General features: G+C 53.9%; 1 protein-coding gene across 10 annotated transcripts in view; it reads right to left on the bottom strand.

Moving 5' to 3' along the window:
* SYNE3 (spectrin repeat containing nuclear envelope family member 3) overlaps positions 1-15,543 on the bottom strand; it is a 110,834-nt gene extending 95,291 nt beyond the window's left edge. For 9 of the 10 annotated variants that reach the window (XR_012329857.1, XR_012329858.1, XM_073800082.1 and 6 more), the window contains exon 1: positions 15,197-15,543. The gene's annotated coding sequence lies outside the window, so the exon portion shown is untranslated. The remainder of the gene's footprint in view (positions 1-15,196) is intronic. The other variant, XM_073800080.1, reaches the window with a different exon arrangement.
* Positions 15,544-15,942: the final 399 nt, after the last annotated feature.

Here is a 15,942-nt window from a genome sequence, read left to right as displayed (position 1 = left end):
TTGGTTTATAAAAGGATACAGAGCAACTTGAACCCCACTTTCATTTAATAAATGGCACCCCAGCTGTGAGAAGAACAGCCAGAGGAAGGCAGGGTTTGTTCCAAATGGGAGTTTTCGGAGCAAGGGAGTTCTCGGGGCTGCCCTGGCCGAACCCCTGGGAAGATCCACGTCCCCACAGGGGCTCAGGCCCAGCGTGCTTCTTCCTGGGGCCTGAGCCCCTGGGCCCTGAGTCTTGAGGAGGCAGAGGGAACAGAGTCCTCTCTTTTTGGCAGAAAGGGGCACTTAGGGTTCAGAGTCAAAGGCCCTTCTGACTTAATCCCTCCAAGGCTCCACAGCCCGTACCTGAGAAAGTCCACAACGTGTCCCAGGACAGTTGAGGTCCTTCTCCATCTATCTACGCAGCCTCACCTCCCACCGATTCCCACCTCCTCTTCCTGAACCAGAGCTCCCTGGGGCTCCCTGTACATAGCATGTGGCTTCCCCCCTCAGTGCTCTTCTTTGCCTGCCCACATTCATTCATCAGTTCTGGCACCACTGCCTCCAGGGAGCCCTCCAGGATTTTTCAGGGTGTACCGGGCTGGGAACTAACACTGTTAAGCATGTACCGGGTGGCAGTCCCCATGTTAGGTGTTTACACACAGCTTATTGAGGTCTCTCACCTCTTGTTAAGTAGGAATGATTGTCTTCTTTATATAAAGAAATCAAAGTGGTTCAGTGACCTGCCCAAGGTCATACAGAAGGTATCCTGCTGCCTTGTTCTCCCCAACAGCCCCTTAGCAGAGCCCAAGAGGTTTAAAACTGTCCGCACTCTGCTGGAGCTGCAAGGTGGTATCCACTGAGCTATCCAGAAGAGTTCATCCTCCTTATCTCGATGCCGTGCCTGATATCTGGAAGCCTCAGAGCACCACTAAGCCTTCCCCCAGGAGCCTTCACCTCCCAGGAGTCCAAGGTCAATCGGTAACAGGCTGTGCAGATTATAATTAGCACATGCCAGTTCCTTCCCAGGCTTCAAGACGCCAGTTTTACGATGTGTCTGTGTGAAGCCAAGGGCACCGGCCTTGGGGACTGATTAAGTCTTCAGTCCTTGCCCTCTGGGGTGGGGGGCAACATGAGGGGGTCACCAGCAGGGGTGAGTCACATCCTTGCAGACACAGAGGTGCCACCCAAGCCCCTTGGACCTCAGGACCAGGGGCTACCAGTACCCAGGCAGCAGGGAGATGCCACCTGGGGCTCTGGGGAGCAGCGTGTTTCCCGGGCATGGGGCACTTGGCCCTGCCGGACTCCACTCCTCCCTCCCGGAGGGGACTGTGTCCAGGGCTGAGCTCCCCGTCACTCCCAGCAGACAATAGCTTACTGTTGTGTGCAGCGCTTGGAAGCTGACCAAGCGCATCCCCCTCCTTATCCCCCTGATGGGAGGGAGTTTAATCCCTTTCCTCCTGGAGGAATCTGGGCTCCCCAACAATCCCTTAGCAGAGCCCATGGCCCTCCTGCTGCTGCCCAGCAAGGTCACCGCGCAGTTGGGGGAGAGAGGCGGTCAGCATGTGAGCCCCATTCTTTGCACTCCCGCCCTGGGGACCGGGGTCAGACACACGGGGCCTCCCACACCCGGCACAAACAGCACATGACCTCCTAAAATGTGTTTTTCCCCTCCTGTTGCACAATGCTAGCTTTAGCGGATTTTCTTGCAAGGACTGATGGCCTGCAAGATTTGCATGTAAGGCAAGTGTCACCCTCCCCGAGCTGACCGCACTCAACAGTAGGGCCGCCACCACTCAGGGGAAGGTGTGTCCATTCTGCATGCACAGGAGGGGAGCCACACGTGCTGGGCCTGAATCACTTCCCCTCCACGGAACTGCAACCTCCAGCCTGGCAGCAACTGGCCAGGACATGTGACCTTCGGATACGGTCTGTTTACTTAATTGCTTGCTTGTGGAAGCTAGATGATTCTAGAACCTTCTAGAATATAAGTTCCATCAGAGCAAAAGTTTTGCCAGTCGTGTCCACTGCTCCCGTCCCTCTGCCTAGAATAGCGCCTGGCATGCGGTAGTCCCTCGGCAAGGAGTTGGTGAGTGAATGAATGAATCGCTGCTCTACAACAAAGCGCCACTCATTTGTTCAAGAAACCTTCACAGGTGCCAAGTGCAGCTGAGAAAATACGAAGCTGGGACCTTCCCTTGAGGAGCTCATCGTGTCGGGGGTGGGAGGGGAAGACGAATGAGCAGAGAAGGCCAGTTAGAGTTAAGGTTCAGCTCAGAGCGGACACAGTGTGGTGAGAGACTGCCAAGGGAGGGAAGGGCATGCAGGACGGGGAACAGCATGTGCAAAGTAGCAAAGCACGAATTGGCATCTGAGTAATTTGTCCCCAGCATGGAGGAAATGAAGGCGGAGACCCTCAACCCTCATTCCTTCATCCTACAGTATTTACTACCTGCTCTGTGCTCAGGGACAGGCAGAGGCTGGCCCGAGGACAGGGTGGTTTCTGTCTTCACGCGCTCACAGACTCGGGGGACAGCAGAGCCAGTGATTCTTCGTGCACAGGGGCTCTGGGAGCTCAGAGGAGGGGCAATCAAGTCTGAGGGGGCACTGAGGCTCAGGGGGCAGTTGACCCCTCTTACACTGTCCATTGTGACCCAGACTGCCCAGCGCCACGGTCAGGATGGCAAGACTCTGACTAACTAGGGTGACCCAAGTGTCTTGGTTTGCCCAGGGCTTCCCCAGTTTTAGCTCCGAAAGTCCTGTGTCCCAGGAGACCCCTCAGTCTTGGGCAAACTGGGAACAGCTGGTCACACTTACTTCCACCTGCATGTCCCCTCCCAACACCCCTCCCCCGCCAACCTCTCAGCCACTCACAGGTGAGGGCTGGATTTTTAGCAGCCAGTGTCCAGGGCAGCTTTTCCCCGGGTAACCGAGTGGGAACAGAGGGCACAGCGATGGGTGAGTCTAATGCCTGTGTTCCTCGCTTCTCTGATTAAGTCTTCAGACAAGTGCAGGGGCACAGAAAACACTGGCTCGGCCGCCTTCCCAGGCTGCTGCAGGCTCTCTGGTCCCTTCACTGTTTCCCTTGTCTGAGTTTTGCCTCCCGAGGCCTCCCCTATCCAAGGTCAGGCTTCCTCCCCAGACTTCCTTTGTGTGTTCAGAGTGAGACCCATTGCAGGCGTCCAACACACACGTGCTGGGCTCAAGAAACAGGCAGCTAATGACGACTTTTCCATCTCCCTTATACAGAAGAGAAAACCAAGGCATAAAACTGGTCAGGAATCCACCTCTGCTATTTATTTCCCAAGATCCTGATGATTCCATTATTCAAAACCAGCTGACTTAAATCCCGCCTTCTAGAACCCTCCCTACTAGCCCTGCAGAGACACACACCGTAGACGTTCTCTCCCAGGAGGACTCAGGAAAACTTAAAATCTTGTCCAGATGCCTGTTTCCACGCTGGGGCTTCTAAACCAGAGCTCCATGCAGAGCAACAAAGTTCCCCCTAAAATATTCACAGAAACCCCTCAGCCTGGTGCCTCCCCAAACTGCTAGAGGGCTGTGAGGTCCCCCAAATGATGTTGGTCTCCCCAAGAACCTGAGGCACAGCATGCAGGAGTTATAAGAGCCTGGCTCTAGAGGAAAAGCTCGTTAAATTAACCGCCTCCACAAGTCCCTAGAGAAAGTAGATTTATTCTCCTGTCTGGCTGTCTGCAAGGGCATCACACAGAGAAAGCTAGGTCTTTCAAGTCACAGTCTTCAAGCTCTACCATTTTTCCCTAGCTTGTGTCCTTGGTCAAGCTCTGTAACTTCTCTGGGCCTCTTTCTCCATAAAGTGCTAAATAAGATCTACTGTGCAGGGTTGCTGGATAAAGGGATAAAGCATCCCTGTACTCTCGAACTCTGTGGAAGTGAGAGGAAATGGCTGACCTTCGTGAAGGCTGTGCTATGTGCCAGAAGTGAACTGTCTGGCATTGATTTGATCGGTCCCACTATTACTGCCTCTACAGATGAAAGAACTGAGACTCAGAGAGGCTAAGCCATCTGCCCAAGGCTCCACAGCCAGCCCAGGACCAGTGTTCTCCCTCCGTCTTCACCACTAGACCTAATATTTGTTGATAAGTGAACTAAGTACAGTAACTAATACTAGGTTCTACTTTAACTAACAGACATGAGACTCAGACCTGTTTCAGCGCCCTATTTGTAAGAACTGAAATGAGTAACAGTGACTTACATCTTTAAGGTCCACCCTCCACTGCAGAGAAGGTTTCTAGAGCAGGGGACTGCTACACTGTGGCCCACTGCCTGTTTCTGTACAGCTCTCCAGCTGAGTGATGTTTTCATTTTTAAATGGTTGGAAAAAAATCAAAAGAAGAGTAATATTTCATGACAGGTGAAAATTACATGCAATGCAAATTCCAAGTAGTTTTATCGGAACACAGCCCGCCCGTTCATTTCCAAAGTGTCTACGGCTGCTTTCTAGATACAATGGAAAAACTGAATAATTGCGATGGAGACCAAATGGTCCATGAAGCCAAAAATATTTACCGTCTGTCCCTTTACAGAAAAAGTTTGCTGACCTCTGTTCTATCAGCTCAAGGGAAATACCTCACCCCAACCCTACCTATCAGCATAGCATTCTTCCAGGTCTGAGAATCCAGAAGACGCCTTACTACTCCTTTCAGGAAATATAATAGTAGGCAGTCCCTGATATCCAGAATGGGCTGATCAGGCAAAGTTTTCCAAATGCTGAGAGCCGTGTCTTCAGCAGTTTTCCCTCTGGAGCTCCCCTTACTTAGAGACACTCAGGTAGTGTTTGTCACTAAGGTGAGGTCTTCCCAGCACCGTCAGGGACATTGTTGGAGCCACCTACCCATGCCCTTCAAGACGGTACCGGAATCATACCTGGATCCTGGATTGGGTTCCACCCTCCCCAGGGGCTGCCTGAATCCCTAGAAGACAGTTCAAAGACAACAGGAACCTCACAATCACTCTGAAAGAAGGCACACAGGCCAGCTCTCCAGTGATAATAGGTAGGGGCCCCGGCACACAAGCAGAAAAAGCTGGCTGGGGTCAGGCAGGGTCTGTTCACCTGAAATTCTCTTTCTGTTTCGCTTCGGGAGAGTTTAAAGGGCAGCTGTGGTGAGCACTCCTTGGCTCCATCAGGAAGCCAGGCTTTGAGGGGCCCTTGGAAGTCATCTAGTTCCATGTTTTTACACACTTTGGCCATTTGTGCATCATCACATCCATGATTTTTTTTTTTTTTTTGCGGTACGCGGGCCTCTCACTGCTGTGGCCTCTCCCGTTGCGGAGCACAGGCTCCGGACGCACAGGCTCAGCGGCCATGGCTCGCGGGCCCAGCCGCTCCGCGGCATGTGGGATCCTCCCAGACCGGGGCACGAACCCGCGTCCCCTGCATCGGCAGGCGGACTCTCAACCACTGCGCCACCAGGGAAGCCCACATCCATGATCTGGGCCACATCTGGGGACACCTGCACTATTATTTTTTCTCGTTCGTTTGTAAGAAATTCAACCCGTTGAAACTTAAATTTATTTTAAGAGGAGACCTTTTATTTTTACCTTAAATAGAAAGCCAGGGTGAGGAGCGTTTGCCGTGTATAGAACATCAAAAGGAATAAATGCAATGACTATAAACGCCATTTATTTCTCTCTATCTGGTGGTCAGCACATAAAGAGAGATGGGCGTGTGTCAGAGAGGTGTCAGACCAGATTAGCTCCACACGGAGACGGTCTCTGCACAAAATCCTGTGCTTCGCAACCATCCCTGTGCACCGAGAACCACCTGGGGAGCTTTGACAAAATACAGATAAGCGGTCCCAGGTCCAGAGACTCACCCTTTAGCCGAAGGCGGCGCCCAGGTGATTATGAGAACACAGGATAATCAGAAGGATTAAAAAGAAAAAGTCCGGGCTTTCCTGGTGGCACAGTGGTTGAGAGTCCGCCTGCCGATGCAGGGTGATGCAGGGTACACAGATTCGTGCCCCGGTCCGGGAGGATCCCACATGCCGTGGAGCGGCTGGGCCTGTGAGCCATGGCCGCTGAGCCTGTGCGTCCGGAGCCTGTGCTCCGCAACGGCAGAGGCCATAACAGTGAGAAGCCCGCGTACCGCAAAAAAAAAAAAAAGAAAAAGTCCAAAGGAAGATGGAGAGGAAGACAGAAGGGAGTTATGTCACCTGCGCTCTCACTTAGCGCACCGCAGTCATCCTGTCAGTTACTAGTAGCCGCCTGGTCCAAACTCAGAGCTCTGACCTAGTTTAAGCTCCCTGGCTGTATTGAAAAGGACCCCGAGGCCAGACTGGGAGTCAGACAATAGGGCCTGGAGTGGTGACATTGACTTTTTTCCCATAACTAATTCTATGAAAGAACAAAATTGCATTGGCCATTAGCGATGGCTGGGACCTTGGGAAGGAAACGAATGACTGAGGTATGCGGTCTGCACCCTGTATACCCCAATAAGAGTCCTCCAAAGGGGACAGGCTTAGGCTGGGTCGACTCCAGCCCATCACGCCCCCCCTGGACGGGCCTCGGCCAAGAACACCTGAGCCTGGGCTGACTCACCAGCAGCTGCGCTGGACCCAACAAGTCCAGTGCTGGGGCCGAGGTAGGCGGAAGTGCCGAGCTCCCTTCCAAGTGACCCGAATTGTCACCAAAGTCACCTACCAGCTAGGGAGAGCCTCGGGGGAACGGGGAGCGCTCGGGAAGGCTGGAGAAGGAAGAGACCGGAACTGGACCAAGCACCTGCTTGGAGCTGGGAATGACTCGTAAACCTGGGATCACATCTGCCCCTCACACCAGCTCTGCAGGGAAGGTGTGACCAGACCCCCTGAACCGGCGAGTTATCCAGGCCCGTAGAGCTTATGTGACTTGCCAAGACCCCACTGCAGGTGGCAGAATCAGGGTCTCAGCCCAGGTCTGTCTGACGTCACCATTCCAGGCTGCCGGCTCCACACCTCAGGCCCAGGAGCAGAGAAAAATCAGGCAAAGTAGAAGGTCTAACTGTCCTTTGCATAGGAAGACAGGTGACACCTTGCTCTGCGGGCTACACTAGCGTTTAACAATCCCTTAGCTCCAGGCGGGGTTTTGTGGCTTCCGATACCCGCTCACACATACCAAGCGCGGTGAAGAGTGTAGCACGTGTGCCCCGCAACTTTGCAGAGAAGGGAACTGAGGCCCAAAAGGACAAAATTAAAGGGTCCATCATGGGGCCTCTCCCAGCTGCCTGGGAGCTGAGCCATAGTCCCTGGGATGGGACAGTCTGTTTAAAGCCAGACTGCTCCCATCCAGGGCAGGGACATGTCCATCTCAGTCAGCGCATTGAAGGAATGCAGCTGCCCAAGGAGAGCAGCTTCCAGGGTGGAAGGGCCCAGCTCTCTGGCACAAACGTGTGCCTCTATGGCTCCCGAAGCAAAGTTGGCTCCAGCCAGGAGCCGATTCCAATAGGGGACAAATATAGGAACTTACGGAGACCTCTCCTCCCTTCCCCAAGGGAGTAAGCAGCAACGAGCAAAGACTTAAGCTTTCAGGTGGTTTTATCCAGAAGGAAATGGGGATGAGACACCACAAGATGGACTTTTGAAAAAATCCATTTTCTAAAATTATTTCTGAGCAAAGTTGAGTTTGAAATCAACAAACCGATAAACAGGCCAATTACGTAAACCAGGCTCGATGGCAGCCTGGCTCTGAGGAAAGGAATGTAACCTGGCAACCCCACTGGCTCACATCCAACCTACAACCACCGGCTTGTGGTCACCAAGTTCGGGCAGCTGGCGAGCCAGCCGCAGGTGGAGTTCCTTGGGTCCGAGCTAGCAAATGGCGTGTGCAGGGCAGGATGCTCCAGGGTGGGCCCCAGCTCTGGGGAACCCGTGGCATTCCTGAACCCCTATGACACTAGCCACACAGAGAGGATTTCCTTTGAGGAATGGCCTGGCAGTGTGAGAGCCTTTGGGGATTGCAGAGAAAGAACTAGAAGCCTAGTAAGGAGGCCTGAGTCCTGGGTCTGACTCACCGCGTCCTGCCCAGTGCACTCCCAGCACGGAAAGGCCAGTGTAGACCTGCGTGAGCTCTGGGATAAATTAGTCTGAGTTCAGTTCTTAACTTCACTGCGAGCTGGCTGAGGACAGGTGAGTTAACCTCGCTGTAAACAGGACTGTCAGAGCACACGTCGTGGAATCGTTGTGAAGGTAAAGAGAGAAATGCAGAGGAGCTTCAGTAAGGGCTGAACAGATGTTAACTGACATGACACACCAGGCAAGGGGGCTCACGGCATCCCATCCAGCCCATCAGCTTAGACATTTTCATTCATTCGTTGGTCCATTCATTCCTGCGTTCCGTAAATATGTGTTGAGCAGCTACTATGGCCAGGCTGCTCTGGGGACAGAAAAACAATCTCACCCTCCTGGAGTTTTCAGGTAGATGAGACAGAAGCTAAACTCGATTGTAAATAAATAACTAAGATAATTTCAGGTAGTGTTAAGTGCTAGAGAGACAATAAAACAGGGAGGTAAGGACATGGTAGAGAGGGGCAGGGGATGGGATGGGCATTACTGGTGGGCAGGATGACCCCCTGGAGGCTGTGACTGTGAGGTGAGATTTCCAAGAAAAGAAGGAGCAGCACGGAAAGGAAAGGCCCGGGGGAGGCACGCTTCACGCAGGGGTAGGAGTAAGAAGGAAGACCCGCCGAACACTGGGCGTGAACAGGAGAGAACAGACGGCAGGTCTGAGTCCCAGAGAGGCCGAGAGACGTGTCCAGAGTTCCAGGACCGGCCCCCGGAGAGTCCAGGAAAATGGACGGTTCTCCAAGGAGAAAGTCCCCTGAAGAGGGCCACAAAGGGAGAGAAGGCGTGTGACACCTTCTCTCCCCAGCCTCGGGTCACCTTTCTCCTCTGTGTCCTGGGAATTATTAGCGTGTGCCCTGACCGCTACACTCAGGGGTGATGTGAACATCAGCTCCCCTCAAGTTTGTAAGATCCTGTTTTAAACCGTAAAGCCTTTTCGCTAAATAATAATAATGAAAATAATAATAAGTTCTTTCTGGTTGGGATGTGAGAATAAATAATCCTCTATCCTTGCCCTCCAGGAGGTCATAATCTAGCAGGAAATCAACACGAAAACTGAAAGCTACCTATCACTTGCAAAGCGCAATGAGACCATGAAAATGGAATCACCAACCCTGACCAGGTAGTTGAGGAAGACTTCTAGGAGGAGGTGATGTCTAGCCAGGTGTTGGTGGGGAGGTAACAGCTGGGCAGAGGTAACCTCTGGAGCACAGTCTGGAGGTGGGAAACATGAGCCTCCTCCCAGGCTGGAGGCTTGGGACTTAATCCTTAGAGCAAGGGGGCGGGGGCGGGGGGACATTGGAGGCAGATAAACAGGGAATCACCTGATTAAGTGACCTGACCCCTCCTGGGAGGGGCAGGGGGGCAGACTGCAGCGGCCAGACTGAAGGTCCCCAAATACCTACTGTGAGGCTGTGCTTCTTGGATGAGAGGAAACATTCAGACTTCAAGGCACCTTAGAGATCCCCTAATTCTAACCTCCCTTTTTAAAGGGCAGGAAACGGAGACCCGCCCAGGTGAAGGTCAAACAGGTCTGTGAATGAGGGCGCCTCCTAGCATCACAGAGAGGCCAGCTCTTTGCAACAGCGAGGAAAGAGTCTCCCCCAGTGAGTCAGCCCTGCTGCATTATTTCAGCAAATGTCACTTGGGAGGGGCTCAGCCCTTTCCAGATCTCAAATAAAACTCTTGACTTAGAGTTCAACCAGCGGCCACGGTGGGCTTCGGCATCTGAGGAGTGAAGGGTGTGCTCACACACAGCACACTTAAAACAGTCTCTCGTCTCTTTAGTACTCCCTTGGGGTGAAACTCCTGCCTCATCAATTACCTGTCATGTGATTTAGGGCAAGATGGTTAACCTCTCTGAATGTGTTTCCCCGACTGAAAACTGGGGATCACCACATCCATGGCACAAAATTGCTTTGATAACTTATAAATATATCCAGCATGCCCTGCGAAGAGTAGGAGGAACCCTAAGAGGGCTTCCAGGAGGAAAGGCACTGCTTGTATGTTTCTGTCCGCGTAAGTCCTGGAAGTGCTGTGGTCACCGCTTCTTGTAGCTCTCTTCTGACTTTTTAAAATTGAAACGATCGCATCAGTTTAATCTCAGGTATACCACCCATTTCCCTGCCTTGTAGTACTAGTAGGAGTAGCAGCACAGGTGTGGTGGGTGGTGTCCTGATGAGAGTCACATACGTGTAGCAGCACAGAGCGAACTGTCTTCTCTAACTACCTGCCTCACATTCCCTCGGCCGTAAAGCCAGCGGATGGGTCCAGGGGACCTGAGGTCCCTCCCAGCTCAAATACGTCAGGATTTTCTGATTTCAGAAGCATAAATCATGAGGCCAGGACTTAAAAAACCCTGTTGAATCATCTGAGATGGTGGAGTGTGAAAGTCACTCTCTTGTTATGACTTCAGAAGAGGGAGACCACTTCTACTGAATGAGGAACCATGTGTCTGTTATACAACACGATTTGTGTTGGTTCCATTTTTTAAACCCAGGAAGATTAACATTTGAATCTCTGGGAAGAGTGTGATTTTCTAAGACAGCTTTGTGAAAATGCTCTATATTACCTTCTAATTTTACCTGTATGTACGATTTGATATATAAACAATGGAATATATATTGTATTACATTATATATGTATTACATCTACATATTATATACATTGTATATGTTTATATGTTTCTTATTTGCAAGTGATGAAGCATAAAAATATTTTTAAATAATGCCCACGAGCCCACAGAAACTGGAGCCCACTGAGAATGGAGCAGGCTGACCCTGTACCCTCTCCCCCACCAAAGATGGCCACCTTGGTTTTGCATTATCATTCCCTTGCCTTTTTTTTTTTTTAAACCTGCTTAACTTTATGAAACAGGATCTAGGTATAGAGGGGTGCATGAAACATACCTGTACTCACAAGTAATTACAAGGTGAATTCCCTCATAACCCCGCACCCCCCACCATGACCCTCTCAATCCCAGTCTCCTCTCCCCCCAGCCCAAGGTGACACTTGACTTTTATTTAAGGTAATCACCTTCCTGCTTTCTGCCACCATTTTACATCTCATGTATATATTACACGGGATGTATATATGTTAATCAACTCATGTCAGTGTGCTCGTGTTTTGACCTTTCGAATTTCCTGAGCAGCCTCTGCCTTTCCCCTGAGTCTTTCAAAGTATTCTGGGTATGCTAGGATTCCCTTTGCCAGATCTGCGGCCTAGAAATCCAGGCAAGAGGTGCAGGCCACGCTACATTGTTGCAGCGACATTAGGAGGATTAGTAACAATAAAACCACGATAGCGCCTCTTTCTGGTGTGTCCCCACCATGCTGGGCAGTCTGCTGAGTGTTGTCCCCAGTTTTCTCATTTATCCACCCAGCAACCCCACAGGAAGGTGTTGGGGCCTCTTAACTCTGGTTTTTTGTTTTATTTTTGCGGTACGCGGGCCTCTCACTGTTGTGGCCTCTCCCGTTGCGGAGCACAGGCTCCAGACGCGCAGGCTCAGCGGCCATGGCTCACGGGCCCAGCCGCTCTGCGGCATCTGTGATCTTTCCAGACCGGAGCACAAACCCGTGTCCCCTGCATCGGCAGCAGACTCTCAACCACTGTGCCACCAGGGAAGCCCTTAACTCTGTTTTGATGATGACAAAATCAAGGCTTCTGCTGCCAGGACCGCCCGTCCCCCCATCTCCTTCCTAGCTTCTCACTGCCAGGGAATTCATCCTTAAGTCTTGAAGCAAAGATTCCTTAGCCAGTGGGTAGGGGCCGAGAGGGTGGACAGACAGTTCCCCAACTTCCATCGGCTCCTCCCAGGTTCCTCTCTCTGTGATCCAGCTGGGCTACTGTTAGATATTACGGGGAAAAAAAAAAAAAAGTTTGGAATCCACTTCTTCCAGCAAATGCCAATGTCTTAATGTTGATTGGATCCTGCCTCATCAGTACTGTCCTCCTGATAATTGACGTATAACACTGTCCTTGTATTGTCTGAGACAGGCAGTGTGGTGGAGTGAAGAGCATCAAGTCAAAAGCCCTGAGTTCAAGACCTGTGGTTGCCAGGGGGGAGGGGGCTAGGGAAAGGATGGAGTGGGGGCTGGGGTTAGGACATGTAAGCTATTATATATGGAATGGATAAACAGCAAGGTACTACTGTATAGCACAGAGAACTATATTCAGTATCCTATGATAAACCATAATGGAAAAGAATATAAAAAAAAGAATATATATATAGGACTTCCCTGGTGGTTCAGTGGTTAAGAATCCACCTGTCAATGCAGGGGACACGGGTTCGAGCTCTGACCCGGGAAGATCCCACATGCCACAAAGCAACTAAGCCCGTGTGCCACAACTACTGAGCCTGTGCTCTAGAGACCGCGAGCCACAACTGCTGAGCCCTCGTGCCACAGCTACTAAAGCCCACGTGCCTAGAGCCCGTGCTCCGCAACAAGAAAAGCCACTGCAATGAGAAGACCGCGCACTGCAACGAAGAGTAGCCCCCGCTCACTGCAACTAGAGAAAGCCCGCGCGCAGCAACAAAGACCCAATGCAGCCAAAATTAAATAAATAAAAATTTTTAAAAAAGAGTACATATATATGTATAACTGAATCACTTTGCTGTACGGCAAAAATTAACACAACATTGTAAATCAACTATACTTCAGTTAAAAACAAGAAGAGGAAGAAGGGGAAGGAGGAAAGAAAAGGAATGAAAAAAAAAGCCCCGAGTTCAAATCCTGACTCCACCACTCCTGGCCTCTGAGTCTCTCTCCTCATTTGTCCCTGGGCCAGGAGTGGCAGCCTTGCCTGTGGTCAGAATCCTAGGAGGTGAGAGACAGGAAATGCTGCCTAAGAGCCCGGAGTCCCCTGGAGTCCCCTGCTGGTGCCTCTCAAATCTCTGCCTGGGTCAAGGACCAGCTTTCAGTGCCAGAAGAGCTCGGAGGGAGATGATCAAGGCCACCTGCCATTTGACAGACATGGGGACATCAAGACAGAGGGGGAGAGGGTGGAACTGAGGGGGAGGAAACTCAGGTGTCCTAACCAGACCCCATCACCCCAAAATGTGACACCTGCTCCCATGTGCTGAGGCTGACACCGCACGGAACACTGTTGAAGAGAAGTCCCATTTCATTCTCTCAGCGGGCGCTATGGTCATCCCTTCTCGTGGGGAAGCAAATTGAAGCTCTGAAAGGTGAAGTAACGTTTCCCCGATCACCCAGCTGGGAAAAGGCTAAGGCAGGGCTGGAACAGCTAGTCTGACGTCCACCCTCATTTCTAACAGCGGAGCAATACGGGAGGCCCTACTGCCCACTGGGCACCCAGGGGCTCCAGGGCACTTTGGAGGTTGTGCTGGACCTGCCCGGTCTTGCCTCCCCAGAATGGAGGTCACCCTGCAGCTAAGCCACGTTCCCCCAACAGTCGCCGCCCCAGGTTTCTGCATCACAAGGCAGAGTGGCCACCCAGGCAAGGACAGGTCCCTGGCTGTGGGAAAACATGCAAAACACCCGGGCTAGAGGTTTGTTCCCGAGGAGACAGAAGGAACTCAAACTTCCCCTGAAGGGTGCCTGCGTGGGCTAGAGGCCAGCCTGCACCCTGGGGCAGAAACCTGAGCCCAGATTCCCACCGCTCCCCTCAGTGCCGCCAGCAAATCCTCGGGTCCCCTCCTCAGGAACCCCAGCGAGAGGAATGAGTTCCAGAAATAAGCCCTCGCAGCCCACACCCCCTCCAGCTGCCCTCCAAGGGGCCTCTCTGGCTGCAAATGATGCCCCAGGGCCAGCAGGCTTGGCACAGCTGTGGCCGGCTGCCTGAGGAATGCACAGACCCACACGTGTCAGAGAGCTCCGCTGGGGCATGGTTACAGGAAACAGGGCAAAACAGCCTGTTGGCACAGTGCACTCCCCCTCTGCCTCCCAGCTTCTGACCTCTGATAGCTGTTGGCTGTCCCGGCTGTGCAGGAGGCAGGGCTGGACCCTTCAAGAGACAAGTTCTGTTTTTGGCTGTGTGGCTCTGGGCAAATCACTCCCCCTCTCTGGACCAATCACTCCCCCTCTCTGGACCTGTTTCCTCTGGATGAAGGAGGCTGTCCTGTCAGGCTCAGAAGGGCAACGATTTTGTGACATGCTCCCTTTACTGGGAGGACAGTCACTTTTCCCCACTGTCTCCTCCTGCCCTCCTTCATGTGAAACGAGGCATGCCCCCCGCCCTCCACCCCGGGCACATCAGGCTCCCCCACTGGCAGCCCTTGGCTGTAAAAGGCCCCTCATTAGTGCCGGGAGGAACCAGGGAGAGGGTCCCAGGGCAGCCTTGGGCCAGAGCTTCAGGGCCAAAGTGATAAAACAATAACATTTATTATCACCCCACCGCAGCTGGAGTTCCCCGCCTTAGAGTTTTGAAGCGGAGGTCAGTGGGCTGCACTGGGCACTCACTGCTCCTGGGATGACCGACAGGCCACGTCCACCAGATCCACTGTTTGGAGTCAAGATCTGAAGATTCTAAGAAGAGTCAGCATCCCTTCGGGGCTCCTTAGGCCCTACAAGAGGTTTCTGCCCTCACTCTCCCCTTCTTTAGAGATGTGGGATGAGGCCCAGAGAGGCTGAGAAGCTTGCGCAAGGCTGCACAGCCGGGGGTTCTGAAGGAAACTGATCCTGCCTGCGGTGCGACTTCCTCTTCCTACCGTGGGCTCTGGGCTCTCTCAGGCACTACGGAGCGAGCTCGTGGTCGCCCGGAGCGGCTATTCCCGCCGGCGTTTACCGCCCGGTCCGGGGACACGCGGCGGCGCGGGCCCGCAGCGACAGGTCCGCTCGCCCCAAGCGGAGGCAGAGCGAAGATTGGAGGCGGCGCCCGGCCCTCCGGGGACGCGCTGCCCTGGACTTAAGGGCTTTTTCTTGGGGACCGAACCTCCAGGGTTGCGGAGCAGAAAGGCTAGGGGATTTCGCAGGCGGCAGGAAATGGTTGGGTTTAAACTAAAAATACCCGCCCGCCCGCAGCTGTCACGCCAGGGCCCCCGCCCCCGAGCCGGGCGCGCCTCCCCGGGTCCCCTTGACTTTCAGCGACCCCGATCCCTGAGGGACGCGCCACGGCTGGGCCGGGGGGTTGAGGACCCGACCCTCTCGGTCCCCGTCCCGGCCTCCCGGTCCCGAGCCACTTACCCGGCCGGGAGCTTGCAGGAGCGCGGTGCCGCGGGCACTCCGGGCAGAACCGCCCTACCCCTCCCTGCGTCCGGAGAGGCTCCGGGCTGGGCGGGGCCGGGGCGGGACCCGGACACTCGCCCCCGCCCCGCCCAGTCCTCTGGGGACCCGCCAAGGGAGCCGCCCCCAGGCCCCGCCAAAGTGGCGGGACGAGAGAGGGACGCGCCGGGCTCCGCGTGCTCGGCGGAGGCCCCCGAGGCTCGGCCCCAGTCCGGCGGACGGAAGGAGCGCTGCCGTGGGGGGTCGCCACTCTCACCCCAGGCCCCGCGCCCGGGGCTGCCCTCTCCGGCTCGGGAGCCGCCCCGAGCCCCGCCCCGCGCCTGCCTCCGCCCGGGTCTCGTGCTTGGGGGTGGCGCGGAGCTGCCGCGCCCCGGGGGAAAGTTCGATCTGCGGACTTCCTCTGTGCGTCAAGCCTTGGGGAGGAGGCTGGGGACCTGGGAGGTCTTGCCCTCTGGGAGCCGAGATGGGAGCAAAGGCAGGGGCACCCCTCCCGGAGGGGGAAGGCAGGGGCACCCCTCCCGGAGGAGGAAGTGACACTTATCAGCCAGCCTGACAGAGGGGGCGCCCCATCCGGCCCCTCCCACCCCACAGTCCCAGAAGCCACCGTGCGAGGGATCTTCGCGGCCCCGGCTCGGACGGGAGACCCCCAGGATGCCGAGGGGAGGCGAGGGGGGTGAGTCACGAGGAATGTGAATCCCACCCGTAAA

The sequence above is a fragment of the Tursiops truncatus genome, chromosome 2 (assembly GCF_011762595.2).
Source record: "Tursiops truncatus isolate mTurTru1 chromosome 2, mTurTru1.mat.Y, whole genome shotgun sequence".
NCBI lineage: Eukaryota > Metazoa > Chordata > Mammalia > Artiodactyla > Delphinidae > Tursiops > Tursiops truncatus.
The sequence above is the reverse complement of the archived record's forward strand: the minus strand, read 5'-3'. Positions and strand labels throughout refer to the sequence as shown.